Genomic DNA, 15,153 nt, shown 5'->3' on the forward strand with positions numbered 1-15,153 from the left:
AGATGGCATGTGTGGCATCCTGGATCTCGCGCGTGTACGGGGCGGGGCGAGGTATGGGGCTTGACCTCACGCTTAGTGGCAGACGGCGCGTACGGGGCGACCTGCTTGGCTGCTTCGACGCGCTCGCTGCGCTGCTGGGCCTCGGCGTGGGCTAGGTGGCGGCCTACCTTGCAGAGCACGACGACGGCTTCCTGCTCGTGTGCATCCTGGATCTACGAGGTCCGCGCTGCCGTCCGTGGCGTCTTCGCTAGCGAGCGCCTCCTATGCTTCCCCGTCTTACTCCTCTGCCTCAGGCATGGGGCTCGTGGGCCGGCTCACAAATGCCAGGTCGCACACTCGCATCACCCCCTCTGCGGCGGACGCGGAGGACACACCCACGGTGGCACGAGGCCCCGGCGGAGCAGCAACACCGGTCGTGCGGGCGCTAGGAACGCCAACACACCATCACCTCCCCTTCTATGATGCATGGGCCTGAGTGCCAACATGTCAATGTGGGCTTGTTTGTCTTAGTTGATCTCCACCAATAGGCCCAACGGTCTATTGGGTCCTTGCCTCTGCGCCCTGATCGGAGGCGCCCAACCCTAACTGGTTGGTGGGCCCCTGTCGCACAGCACATACAAATAGAGAAGGTGGGGATCAGGGCTCGTTTCACGGTTGATCGGAGCCGCCACACCCACCTACAGAGAAACCCAAATCCGATCCTAAAGAAGTGCTGCCAGCGATGGGATGTGTCCCACCGACTCTGCATCGTCCTTGCAGGTCACCGCCGGTGCCACTGGACTACATCTCCACCGCGCTGGACGACTACAATGCCACGGCACCAGCGTCTACGCTTGTCGATGTGCTACAACAGAGAAAGGCGAGGAGTCTACCCGGATCTACGGGTTACACAGAGAGGTACACTCACACATTGATCCTAGCAATGGTATCAGAGCCGGTTGCCTCTGTGTAACCCTAACCCTAACCGGGTAAAAGCAAAGAAAAGAGTGACCGGGGTGGCGGACATCACTGTCTACCGGTCATCACCACCACCGTGCGTGGGGGGAAAGAAGCTGCACCGTTCGACGGTGCATGGCAAAAGTAAAGAAACGAACAGATCCAGTTCGGATCTAAGGAAAGAAGAAGAGTGGGTTTGGATTTGGCCGAACCCTAAGACCTAACTGTAACACTCCTGGTTTTACGAGTTTATTTAGCACCGCGATTTAGGCCTAAGAAAAATTTCCGAAACGAGTTTCTCGGGGTTTTAATTTAAAACGTACTTGCTGCGACAAGTGAATCCCGTGTGACTTAGTTTCGCGGACTCAAATCAACGCTCAAGATAAATTACGCAGTGCGTAGGAATATTCAGAAATGTCCGACAACGATTCTAGAGAACGTTTTGTTCGGTTAGATTAAGCATGAAAATCAACTTTTATAAATAAAATAAAATCCATTAATAAATAAGACGATACATATATATAAACTCACGGGTTTATTTTGTTAAGCACGAACTGACGAGAAAGAGAGCGCAGCAGCTTCGTTTATTTTTTCGAAGTGCACCATACTCGCCTGGAATCAAACATGCTTCACTGTAGCTGGCACGTCTTCCACGGCGGGTACAGCACCGCAGAAAACACTGTAGCGCCGCGAGAATCACTGTAGCACGGTGGAAGCCACTATAGCGCGTAGAAAACACTGTAGCACAAAGAAAACCACTGCTTCCTGTAGAGAACCATGACTTCCATGACCTCTGGCAGCTCTTGACTATTCTTAGTATGCACCTGCAAACTAAGTCATGTCTTCCTGCTATAATGTACTAGCTCAAGCACTAAAGTCTCCCATGGATTAATTAGTTGTCCCCAAAGTCAAGTCTAGGACGTGTTATTAGGAAAAGAATGTGATGCATGAGCAGCACGCCACACACATAAGCAAGTGGTGTGGGAGCTGGGGACTATCGATGCAAGCAGTTAGTTGTTCAGCCTAGCTAGCTTCTCTCACTATCCGACGACGACTACTGTCAGGCAGTCACCATCTGCTGTAATAAGCCCGGTAAAAACACGGTAGCTATAGCAGCGTGGAAACACTATTCATCCAAAGCATCCCGTCGTTCGCAGCAACGTTTTATTACCTTTAAGCAAGCTAGTTAGCCGCTAACCTTACGACGCGTCGCTGTCGTGCCTTCGCGTCGCCTGCCTTTAAAAGGTTACGCCGAGCCGTTCTGCTCCACTGCTCACTTGCTTCTCTCAAATCAAGTTTCTTTGTTCTTACCCGTGAAAGTTGCGTCTATCGATTTCTCCCGAGCTGCAATAATCAGCTGAGGTAGCTAATCTGCAATTGATCTTCTCATTCTCTAATGTTTCCTTGACCTGTGGTCTCCTTCCCCATTAATTCCTTGACCTGCATGAATGAATCAGCACATCACCACCAAGCACGTTTAGCCCAAAGCACACTCTAGTCCTGATGTGCTCGTCAGGATGCACTCATGACCAAAGACCCACTCCAAGTTCATCACGTGAAATCCAATTCACATGACTAGCTAGCCAAATGCCAGCTCCACCTCTAGCCCCGCATCTCCTGCCTATAAAGGACACGCTAAGCCTGCCAAGCCATCCCACTCCACCGCTCACCATCTTACTCTCTAAATTGAGTTTCTCTGTTCTTGTCTGGGAAGGCTACACTCTATTGATCTCCTTCCTCAAGCTGTAATTGACCATGGTAGATAGTCCCCATACATCCCCTACCTCCCTCCTACCTCCCCATGCCCTTAGATTTGGAAGTCATGGTTAGAATCGCCATCAGGCGAAAGTCCAGCAGCTGTCCATGGTGGACGAGCTGAGGAGCACAAGCGCTCGGTGCTCTCGGTGTCTCTCTCGAAGAATTATAGCCGTATACCCACTCTGCTCTTTGTTTAAGTCCACAGCAGCAGCTTGTCCTATGCCATGTGTTAGTAGCAAAGCCAAGAACCAACTCAACTCCTATACACGTAAAGTCAAGAGTCACGAGCCATTAATCCACTCCACCAATTTCTTTATTCCTTTTCCCTTTCTAATAACCAGCGGCAGCTCATGGCCACTAATCACGTTTCATTTTCTCTCCTCGTGATTAATTAGCGGCCACCTTGCATAATTAATATCTCCACTATGCTAACTCCGATTCCATCACTTCTTCTTCCTAAATTCATCTAAAATCGAACCCCACCTATCCATAAAGTTTCATAATTTTTGGAACGTAGTTGAATTTATGTGAATATTTAATTGTGTCTGTTTGCCGAGTACCGCGAGTTCGACGTCGACGGAGGGACGTCGATGGATTGTGGAGTCATCGGGAGTTGCTGGAGAAATGGTACTTTTGGAAGCGTGATTGGATTTCTAAGAATTTCGGCTGTCGTTGATTATTTACATCTATGCATTTGCATCAATACATATCATAATAGGAACGATGGTGGATCATGGGATCAACTAGAGTAGCTGAAAAATGATGCTATGGTGATCATATCACGAAGATGGAATGCTAACTTTTGGTTATATTTTATCCAGGCAAGCCCCGATGCATAACCTCTACTTTTCTGCAGTTTAAATTATATTTATGCATTAAGTTTTAAGGAGTTGAATAAAACCCACGTGCATATATATCTTTATCCTATGAGTTTTACTAGTATGATAGGATCGTGTAGATTGCTATGCTACAGGACTCTGGTAGAAGTTGAGTGATTGTTTGTCACTCGCGAGAGATAGGAAATATATTACCGAATTACTATCACTTGGAAAATATAAAATGGTGGGAAGGAAAAATGGTGATCGGGCAGGGATATGGTTTGGGTATTGGTGGGTGTAAGAAGTTGTGTCGCCACGGAGGCGGGTCATAGCTTGGTTACACCATTTTTCCCTGTCTGGTCGGTTAAGGACCGATCGTTACATATGACTCTAGGCAGGTCACAGACTTATTATCCCGAGCACATACTTGTGTATGGGCGCTTGGAAGACTTGTTGCTCTCTTGTCGCGGATCTAGCTCTTTCCGGACCGACTGTTAGGGTTTTATTTTGGTGGAGGAGGTCCTTGCACCGCACTGAGTCTGGAACTCAGGAGCGGGGGTTTGGAGTCCCAGTTTGGACGGGGACCTGAACACCCGGGATAGGAGAGTGATGGGTTGGTCCTACTTGTGCCTAGGGTACAAGCGGGGCGTGTGTTTTTGGGGTACCCAGCTGGGGACATTGATTCGCGAATCACCAGGCTATCCGGTATGGCTTGTCTGCGGTTTAGCATCGTAGTAAGAACTGAAGATGAAAGATGGAAAAAGGAAATCTGATTGCTTACCACCTGCTTGAAAGTAGCACAGGTGCTTACATAGAATGGTTAGTTAATGAACCAATGCGGCTATTAATAAAAATCAAATATAAGGACACACGCTTAGTAATGCTTCCTGCAAATGCAACCCATAAGCCAGATAGCCTTGCATATCCTTAGAGTCTTTTCTTTCCTCCTGTCGGGTAAGTCTTGCTGAGTATAATTGAGTACTCAGGGTTTTATTTCCCCTGTTGCAGGTGACAGGTTGATACTAGAGCTGACCCTTGTGTGTGGATTCCTCCTGGTGGGCTCAGCGAGGATTTCTTTACGTCGCGATCGTAGTTTTTATTTATAACTCTCACCAAATATTTTTATAAATGAAAGTTTCATAATCTGTTGTAGTAGTTTATATATCAATACTTCAGTATATCATTAATAGATGTTTATTTCCATTATAATTCTGATCACATGTTTAAATTCTGCTGTTATACAATAATTATTATACTCTGATGTTGTACTAAAAGGGATGTATGAAATGGTTAAGAATGATGTAAGCTTTGTTCTCTCATTTGTGATCCTGATGGCAAAAATGTGGATTTTCGGGTTCTCCCCTGGGGTGTGCCCGACGGAACCGAGTAATTTAGTGTTCTCCCTTGAGTGCTTAGTGTCTAATGGAAGACAAGCACTCCTATGAGGCATTAGATTAGGTGGTTCTGCTACAGGTGGTATCAAAGCATAAATGAGGAAATAAAGCTTTCAAATCCTTTTCTAAGCTAAAATTTGACAACTTATTTTTACAAAAAGTTAGGACGTTTACATGCAAAGTTATATAAGTAGCCCTATTACTATGGTTATGTATCCAGGATAGATGGCACTCTGCTGACTTAAATAGGCTTAATCAAGTTTTCTACAGGTACACTAACTCGAGCATAGTTCGATAGTATTGACTAGCTATATGGAGAGAACGATGTGCCAAAAATCTAAGAACGGTTGCTCTATATGCTAGCAACAGTGGAAGGACGTATAGGACGTGCATTCATGCATATCCTGTTTGTGCATTGTAGCGCTCATATTGCTTGTAGATACACCCTCCATAGGTGTCACAACTGACTCGTTCCTGTTCCATAGTTAGGTCTGCACTGTGGCTTTGTGTTCCGTGTTCACCCATGGTTTCACGCCTGTCGTGACCCATGTCTCCCCGTACCCCTTTTTATGTGCTCTTGTCGGACCCTTGCCCTATAGTCGTACTAGTCAGTAATGGCCTCGAACGTTGCTCGCCTCGAACACGTGGAATTTGGTCGATTCGTCGTAGTGATCTCACGCGGGAACCCTGGTGAACCACGCCAGGACCACTGAACGCTCTGCCTTTATAAGTAGAGCCTGGCTTAGTCATTGGTATCACCACTCAATGCACTTTAGCTCGCTTAGGTTTTTCTTTGAGCAAGCTTTCGCTCAGCCTTCCTCACGACCACCGCTAGAAATGGCAGGAGCCTGGGTTAGTAGTTACTGCTTGAACATTGAGGGTTTTCCCAAAATCCTGCATACCACCCTGCAAAAGCTCAAAGTCAAAGATTGTCTTGAGTATGAGGGCCATGAGTATGAGGAGCATGACACCGAGCGGTGTGAGGTTACCGTCTACATCGGGAAGAGTAAGGAGTTCCCTGACCTCACTGAAGCCTGGAATGTGACCGCAACCGGGTTTCGCTTCACTGACACCTACCAGGTTGTGGCCTGCAAAGCCTTGTGGTACCTCTGCCAGATCTATGAGAAGCCCATTGCCTGTACCCCCATGCGGTTCTTTCCACCTTTGGATAGGAATCAGCGGGCATGGAGGGCTCGCATGGAGGCTTTGCAAGGGTGGGATGCCCAAGAGGACAGCCCCACCATGGTGCACTTGACCACGTACCTGCTTGCTCTAGATGAGCAGTACGACCGGCAAGCCTTGGAACTGAGGATCTGCCTCAGTCGAGCCGAGGAGGCCGAGATCTTCACCCGGATGCTCGAGGTGCAGCTTACTGAAGCGCATGCCAGTGCTGCAGCTGCTGAGAGCCGGGAGACTGCCATGTCGGAAGCTCTGAAGGAGGCTGAAGACCGACATGTCCATCGGCTACGTGAGGCCTATCTTGTCACTAGGGCCAAGCGGAGGACGCTGGCTGCTGAAAGGCAGGATGCCCCGATCTTGGAAGGGATCCCTATCCACTCGCCAGAAGGAAGGAGAACCGGTGTGGCAGTGCCGCCAGCACCTCCACCCTCAGAAGTCTCAGAAGTAGAGCCCTTGACTCCTCTCACTCAGCCATTGCCATGAGAAAATGTAGATTAGTGGCCTTGGGATGTTGTACCCATAGTAGTAGTGTTTTTCGTTGCTGTCCTCTGGTATTGTGTTTGTGCCGTTGTTGTTCATCCATAGTTGTTGAGATCGTCCGGCAATAGGGAAGGTGAATGCTGTATCGTGAATGGGAGCCTGAATGCCTGTATGATGTACCCGTATAAGACCGTTGGAACATGCATTTTATTTAGTTCACTGTGTTTATTGCGTTCATCTACCTTAAGTTCATTAGGTGTGCTTAAGAGTTTTCATGGGCGAAATTAAGCGGGTTGCAAGAGAAGTTGACATTTAGATGCCAGCAGATTAGCCATGAACATAGAATATTATATCGACTAATTGTGGATGTCCTAGCAAAATACTTGAATCTCTTTAAAATAAATCCGTTGTTGGATTTGTATTCCTTGTCCCTTGTTGTGGAGGGAACCTTTATTGTTTAAATTTTTCCCTTGCAATACTCCCCTTACTCTGTGGTCTATGACCCCACCGCCTTCATGGCGTGTAAGTTGGTAATAGTTGCCTGGTTAAAAGCTTATGGTGCTGCGATGAAACTGAGGGCTCCCTGTGGAACAACTGCCACATGGTGACGCTGCTCGGCATGTGTTGGTATCGAGGTTGTTAACCAAGTACCTTTACTAAGTTACACCGCTATACCACTTTTACTACAAATAATTTTCTTGAAAATGTTTAGGTGTTTAAATAGGAAATCCACAACGGGTCGATGAATTAGTATCCTCTCAAAGTAAGCAAGAGGAGGTGGTTTTGGAGGAAGAAAGTATGGCATGGTATTAGTCTACATGAAAGACGGACGTGGTCGAGTAAAGGAAAGAAAAGAAGAGTAGTAAGGAAGGATAGTCTCAAGTAGTAGGGAGTGCTTGTAAAAGCCTGAGTGGATGTCATGTCCCAAGCCCTGTGTTTAGTTGACCATGCTATGTATGCCGGGTTATTTCGTTGCATGCCCTGTGAACGCCGTTTGTGTTAGGCCCTTTAGCTTCCCTTTCTCGCGTGGCCGCAGCATTGTGTCGCACTCGCCGTCCTTGTGCACTGTGCACTTTTCCTTTTTCCTAGCGTCCGGTCGGCTCTCTACCTCGCACCGTCGTTTCCCGTACCGGACCCCCCCTCATTTCCCCTTCCCTCTCCTTTCTCTCTTCTTTTGGTGACACGACCGCCCGCACGCCTGCCTTGTCGAGCGGACCCCCTCTCCTCTCCTTTATTTCCCCCTCTACCGCTCGCGCAGGAAGCGCACCATGTCCGATCTTATCTTCATAGCATGAACCGTCTATGTATCTCATCCCCGCCGCATCCGCTTTCGTTGTGATACGCCCCACCTCCGTTCGCCTCTATAAAATACCCTTGGTCCTTATTCTTCTTCTTCATCCCCATTTCCCTCGCATTCAGCGCAGAGTTACGAGATCTAGTCATCCCTCGTGGAATTAGGTTCATTAGTCTGAGGTGATGGTGTAATCTGAGGAGAAGAAGGGATCCGGTTCGTCGAAGAAGTTCAAGTTCCCTTGGGGTAGGCAACCTTAGGGTTCACAATGTTTTACTTCTCCATCGACTGTTTTTGGATTTGTTGGTGCTACGCTATATTTTGGATAATCATTATCTTGTTGTTTCTCCATTGCCCTCGTCTATCTCGACTTCTAGATTAAGTCTCGGTTGTACCAGGTTGCTCTTAACCATGTATCCCTAGATCCCCGTGTGGTTGAGTATTCGAAGTCGTGTAATCTTTCGTGTAATCTCTGATCTACGATTTATAATCACGTTTTTCCATTCTAGTTTTAGCTTCGAATCTCGGAACGAGATTCTTTTTAAGGGGGGTTGGTTATAACACCCCTGGTGTTATGAGTTTATTTAGCACCGCGATTTAGGCTTAAGAAAAATTTCCGAAACGAGTTTCTTGGGGTTTTAATTTAAAACGTACTTGCTGCGACAAGTGAATCCCGTGTGACTTAGTTTCGCGGACTCAAATCAACGCTCAAGATAAATTACGCAGTGCGTAGGAATATTCAGGAATGTCCGACGACGATTCTAGAGAACGTTTTGTTCGGTTAAATTAAGCATAAAAATCAACTTTTATAAATAAAATAAAATCTATTAATAAATAAGACGATACATATATATAAATTCACGGGTTTATTTTGTTAAGCACGAATTGATGAGAAAGAGAGCGCAGCAGCTTCGTTTATTTTTTCGGCGTGCACCATACTCGCCTGAAATCAAACATGCTTCACTGTAGCTGGCACGTCTTCCACGCTGGGTACAGCACCGCAGAAAACACTGTAGCGCCGAGAGAATCACTGTAGCACGGTGGAAGCCACTATAGCGCGTAGAAAAACACTGTAGCACAAAGAAAAACACTGCTTCCTGTAGAGAACCATGACTTCCATGACCTCTGGCAGCTCTTGACTATTCTTAGTATGCACCTACAAACTAAGTCATGTCTTTCTGCTATAGTGTACTAGCTCAAGCACAAAAGTCTTCCATGGATTAATTAGCTGTCCCCAAAGTCAAGCCTATGACGTGTCATTAGGAAAAGAATGTGATGCATGAGCAGCACGCCACACACATAAGCAAGTGGTGTGGGAGCTGGGGACTATCGATGCAAGCAGTTAGTTGTTTAGCCTAGCTAGCTTCTCTAACTATCCGATGACGACTACTGTCAGACAGTCACCATCTGCTGTAATAAGCTCGGTAAAAACACGGTAGATATAGCAGCGTGGAAACACTGTTCATCCAAAGCATCCCGTCGTTCGCAGCAACGTTTTATTACCTTTAAGCAAGCTAGTTAGCCGCTAACCTTACGACGCGTTGCTGTCGTGCCTTCGCGTCGCCTGCCTTTAAAAGGTTATGCTGAGCCGTTCCGCTCCACTGCTCACTTGCTTCTCTCAAATCAAGTTTCTTTGTTCTTGCCCGTGAAAGTTGCGTCTATCAATTTCTCCCGAGCTGCAATAATCAGCTGAGGTAGCTAATCTGTAATTGATCTTCTCATTCTCTAATGTTTCCTTGACCTGTGGTCTCCTTCCCCATTAATTCCTTAACCTGCATGAATGAATCAGCACATCACCACCAAGCACGTTTAGCCCAAAGCACACTCTAGTCCTGATGTGCTCGTCAGGATGCACTCATGACCAAAGACCTACTCCAAGTTCATCACGTGAAATCCAATTCACATGACTAGCTAGCCAAATGCCAGCTCCACCTCCAGCCCCGCATCTCCTGCCTATAAAGAACACGCCAAGCCTATCAAGCCATCACACTCTACCGCTCACCATCTTACTCTCTAAATTGAGTTTCTCTATTCTTGTCTGGGAAAGCTACGCTCTATTGATCTCCTTCCTCAAGCTGTAATTAACCATGGTAGATAGTCCCCATACATCCCCCTACCTCCCTTCTACCTCCCCATGCCCTTAGATTTGGAAGTCATGGCTAGAATCACCATCAGGCGAAAGTCCAGCAGTTGTCCATGGTGGACGAGCTGAGGAGCACAAGCGCTTGGTGCTCTCTGTGTCTCTCTTGAAGAATCCTAGCCGTATACCCACTCTGCTCTTTGTTTAAGTCCACATCAGCAGCTTGTCCTATGCCATGTGCTAGTAGCAAAGCCGAGAACCAACTCAACTCCTATACACGTAAAGTCAAGAGTCATGAGCCATTAATCCACTCCACCAATTTCTTTATTCCTTTTCCCTTTCTAATAACCAGCGGCAGCTCATGGTCACTAATCACGTTTCATTTTCTCTTCTCGTGATTAATTAGCGGCCACCTTGCACAATTAATATCTTCACTATGCTAACTCTGATTCCATCACTTCTTCTTCCTAAATTCATCTAAAATCGAACCCCACCTATCCATAAAGTTTCATAATTTTTGGAACACAGTTGAATTTATGTGAATATTTAATTGTGTCTGTTTGCCGAGTACCGCGACTTCGACGTTGATGGAGGGACGTCGATGGATTGTGGAGTCATCGGGAGTTGCTGGAGAAATGGTACTTTTGGAAGCGTGATTGGATTTCGAAGAATTTCGGCTGTCATTGATTATTTACATCTATGCATTTGTATCAATACATATCATAATAGGAACGATGGTGGATCGTGGGATCAACTAGAGTAGCTGAAAGATGATGCTATGGTGATCATATCACGAAGATGGAATGCTAACTTTTGGTTATATTTTACCCAGGCAAGCCCCGGTGCATAACCTCTACTTTTCTGTAGTTTAAATTATATTTGTGCATTAAGTTTTAAGGAGTTGAATGAAACCCACTTGCATATATATCTTTATCCTATGAGTTTTACTAGTATGATAGGATCGTGTAGATTGCTATGCTACAGGACTCCGGTAGAAGTCGAGTGATTGTTTGTCACTCGTGAGAGATAGGAAATATATTATCGAATTACTATCACTTGGAAAATATAAAATGGTGGAAAGGAAAAATGGTGACCGGGCAGGGATATGGTTTGGGTATTGGTGGGTGTAAGAAGTTGTGTCGCCGCGGAGGCGGGTCATAGCTTGGTTACACCGTTTTTCCCTGTCTGGTCGGTTAAGGACCAATCGTTGCATATGACTCTAGGCAGGTCACAGACTTATTATCCTGAGCACATACTTGTGTATGGGCGCTTGGAAGACTTGTTGCTCTCTTGTCGCGGATCCAGCTCTTTCTGGACCGACTGTTAGGGTTTTATTTTGGTGGAGGAGGTCCTTGCACCGCACTGAGTCCGGGACTCAGGAGCGGGAGTTTGGAGTCCCAGTTTGGACGGGGACCTGAACACCCGGGATAGGAGAGTGATAGATTGGTCCTACTTGTGCCTAGGGTACAAGCGAGGCGTGTGTTTTTGGAGTACCCAGCTGGGGACATTGATTCGCGAATCGCCAGGCTATCCGGTATGGCTTGTCTGTGGTTTAGCATCGTAGTAAGAACTGAAGATGAAAGATGGAAAAGGAAATCTGATTGCTTACCACCTGCTTGAAAGTAGCACAGGTGCTTATATAGAATGGTTAGTTAATGAACCAATGCGGCTATTAATAAAAATCAAATATAAGGACGCACGCTTAGTAATGCTTCCTGCAAATGCAACGCACAAGCCAGATAGCCTTGCATATCCTTGGAGTCTTTTCTTTCCTCCTATCGGGTAAGTCTTGCTGAGTATAATTGAGTACTCAGGGTTTTATTTCTCCTATTGCAGGTGATAGGTCGATACTAGAGCTGACCCTTGTGTGTGGATTCCTCCTGGTGGGCTCAGCGAGGATTTCTTTACGTCGCGATCGTAGTTTTTATTTATAACTCTCACCAAATGTTTTTATAAATGAAAGTTTCATAATCTATTGTAGTAGTTTATATATCAATACTTCAGTATATCATTAATAGATGTTTATTTCCGCTATAATTCTGATCACATGTTTAAATTCCGCTGTTATACAATAACTATTATACTCTGATGTTGTACTAAAAGGGATGTATGAAATGGTTAAGAATGATGTAAGCTTTGTTCTCTCATTTGTGATCCTGATGGCAAAAATGTGGATTTTCGGGTTCTCTCCTGGGGTGTGCCCGACGGAACCGAGTAATTTAGTGTTCTCCCTTGAGTGCTTAGTGTCTAATGGAAGACAAGCACTCATGTGAGGCATTAGATTAGGCGGTTCTGCTACACTAACCCTAACTCGCATGGAGAAAGGGAAAAAGGTAAAGCCATTCGAATGAAATCCAAAAAGAAAAGAAATCAAAGAAAAGAAAAAAACCAAAGAAAGAAGAATAACAGGGGTCGGAACCGAACCCTAACCCTAGATCCCTTTTTTGGGTAAACAAGGGAAAAGAAAAGAAAGAAAATTCAAACGAAAAGAAAAGGACAAAGAAAAGGGGTCGGCACATGAACCCTAACCCCAATCGGTCAAACAAAGAAAAGCAAACAAGATCTAGATCCGATTGGGGAAGAAGAGAAAAAGAAGGGTCAGAACCCTAACACTAACCCCAGTTTCCCATTCGGATGAACTCGAAAAGAAAAGGAAGAACAACAAAAGCAAATCTAAAGGGGGAAGGGGTGGATCTACCTTGCCGTGCGTCGGGATGTCCCTTTGCCGGTGCGGGAGAAGAAGAGCTCGGCCAAGGGGCGCCGTAGCCAGGCCGCTCGACGGCGGCGTGCTCACCCATTGGGGAGCACGCGCGCCGGCGAGGGGGCCGGCAACGGCGCCATAGTCGCTCCACCACCCGCTCGCTCGCCGTCTTACTCTCGGTCGCTCACTCTTGCGCTGCAGCTGAGAGAGGAATGGAGAGCGGCGAAGAGAGAAATGAAGAGAGAGAGAGAGCAGAGGCGCAAATGAATTAGGGTTTTCGGGGGAGGGCGCCCGTCGCCCTTTTGATCGGCCCGATCTCACCGCACAGCCATCGGATGAGATCTGACGGTGATGAAAGAATGGACCGGCTTTCAGCCCAGGCGGGTGCGCGCGCTAGGCCAAATTCTCGGCCCAAGCCTAGGTTGCGGCCTGGGCGCGGGGGAGGGCACGGGAAGCGCCCATGCGGGCGTGGGCCGTGGGCCGCCTTGCCGTTTTGGGCCAAAAGAATAGTATAGAAAAGAATGAGTTTTCCCCTTTTTTCTATTTCCAGCAAATATTTATTTCTAGAAAATGAATAAATGGTTCAAAAGAAAAATAGAAAATGTAATTTTTTCCCCGTGGGTAAAATTCAAGAAAAAGAAATTTTTTCTAGTAAATGTTTATTTCCTAGAAATTGATTAATAGATTAAAGAAAATAGAAAAAGCAATTTTCCCTGTGGGTAAAATTCAAGAAAAAGAGAGTTTTTCCATAGCCAAAGAAATTATTTATTCTCCAAGTAATTTGTACCAAAGTAATATTTAATTGAAGAAAAAGAGATTTTTTCTGCTGCTAAAGAGAATGTTGGTTCTCTAGTTATTTTGTACCAACGTGATATTTAATTGGAGAAAAAGAAAGTTTTCCGCTGCTAAAGAAATTGTTCATTCTCTAGTTATTTTGAACCAATGTGGTATTTTATTAGAGAAAAAGAGTTTTGATATGATTATTATGTTGTTATTTTCTGACCAACGTTGTTAATAATAATATCATAATTTTAATGATTTATGCATTGATTCTACTTCTGCCCAACGATGATGTAGAATTAGTGTATAAGAAAAGTTGATAATGTTAATGATTTATGCATTATTTCTACTTTTGTCCAACGGTGATGTAGAATTAGTGTATAAGAAAAGTTGATAATGTTAATGATTTATGCATTAATTATATTTTTGCCCAACGGTGATGTAGAATTAGTGTATAAGAGTAATTGTATGTTTTGATTTTGACCAACGTTGGAATCAAGGCATGCAAATAGTGTTATTTTTTTGTTAAAAAAAGTTGACCTGATTTTCATCTTGTCTAAGGTGGACTGGGCAGTCACCTCACCGTGTTCCACTGAGTTTGTGGCACCGGTGAGGGAGACAAAAGAGAATGATGCCACTTGGGCAACTAAAGAGAGGGATTTTGAATTTCAAAAGATATCCTATGACTCCTTGGGCATAGGAAATGAATCACTACCAACAAGAAAAAGTTTGGCTATGATAAAGAATATAATTGAGCTTGCAATTATGGGCTCAATCTCAGAGTGTGACACGGTCACCGAGTACCTCGATAGAATAAAGAGTCAGTTCACTGGCTCTTCAAAGACATGTGCTATTCAGCTGGTAAAACAGCTGGTGATAGATAGTCACTCTGATAATGGTGGCATAAAAGAGCTCACAATGTGTCGTCGAAATCATGGCACTATCGTTCAGGCCATATTTCGAGGGGGAGAAGGATTTTGAATCCCAAAAGATATCCTATAACTCCTTGGGCATAGGAAATAAATCACTACCAACAAGAAAAAGTTTGGCTATGATAAAGAACATGATTGAGCTTGTAATTGTGGGCTCAATCTCAAAGTGTGACACGGTCACCAAGTACCTCGATAGAATAAAAAGTCAATTCACTAGCTCTTCAAAAACATGTGCTATCCAACTGATAAAGCAGCTGGTGACAGATAGTCACTCTGATAATGGTGGCATAAGAGAGCTCACAAGCGTCATCGAAATCATGGCACTATCGTTCAGGCCATATTTCGAGGGGAAGAATAGAAAGACTGGTTAAGAATGATATTCTTTCTCCATTAGAGCTCTCAGATTAAGAATAATGCAGAGAATGCATAAAAAGAAAGTATATAAAGAAAGGTGACAAACAAAGCACAGGAATTTTACAGATTATCCACACTGACATCTGTGGTTGGTTTTCCTGTAAAGAGTGGATGGTTATGATTCGTTCATAACATTCACAGATGATTACTCCCATTATGACTATATTTATCCAATCAAAGAAAAAAGATATATTAGATAAATTTAAGATATTAAAGATTAAGATAGTTAGGTCTAACCATGGAGGAGTACTACGGTCAGCATATCCTAAAAGAATGGCATAGTAGCATAGTATTCTACACTGGGCGAACCTCAGCAAAATAGAGTAGCTAAAAGAATTAATCGTACCCTGATGGATATGGTGGGCAGTATGATAAGTTACTCCACCTTAT

Source organism: Miscanthus floridulus, chromosome 12 (genome assembly GCF_019320115.1).
Source record: "Miscanthus floridulus cultivar M001 chromosome 12, ASM1932011v1, whole genome shotgun sequence".
NCBI classification, from domain to species: Eukaryota; Viridiplantae; Streptophyta; class Magnoliopsida; order Poales; family Poaceae; genus Miscanthus; species Miscanthus floridulus.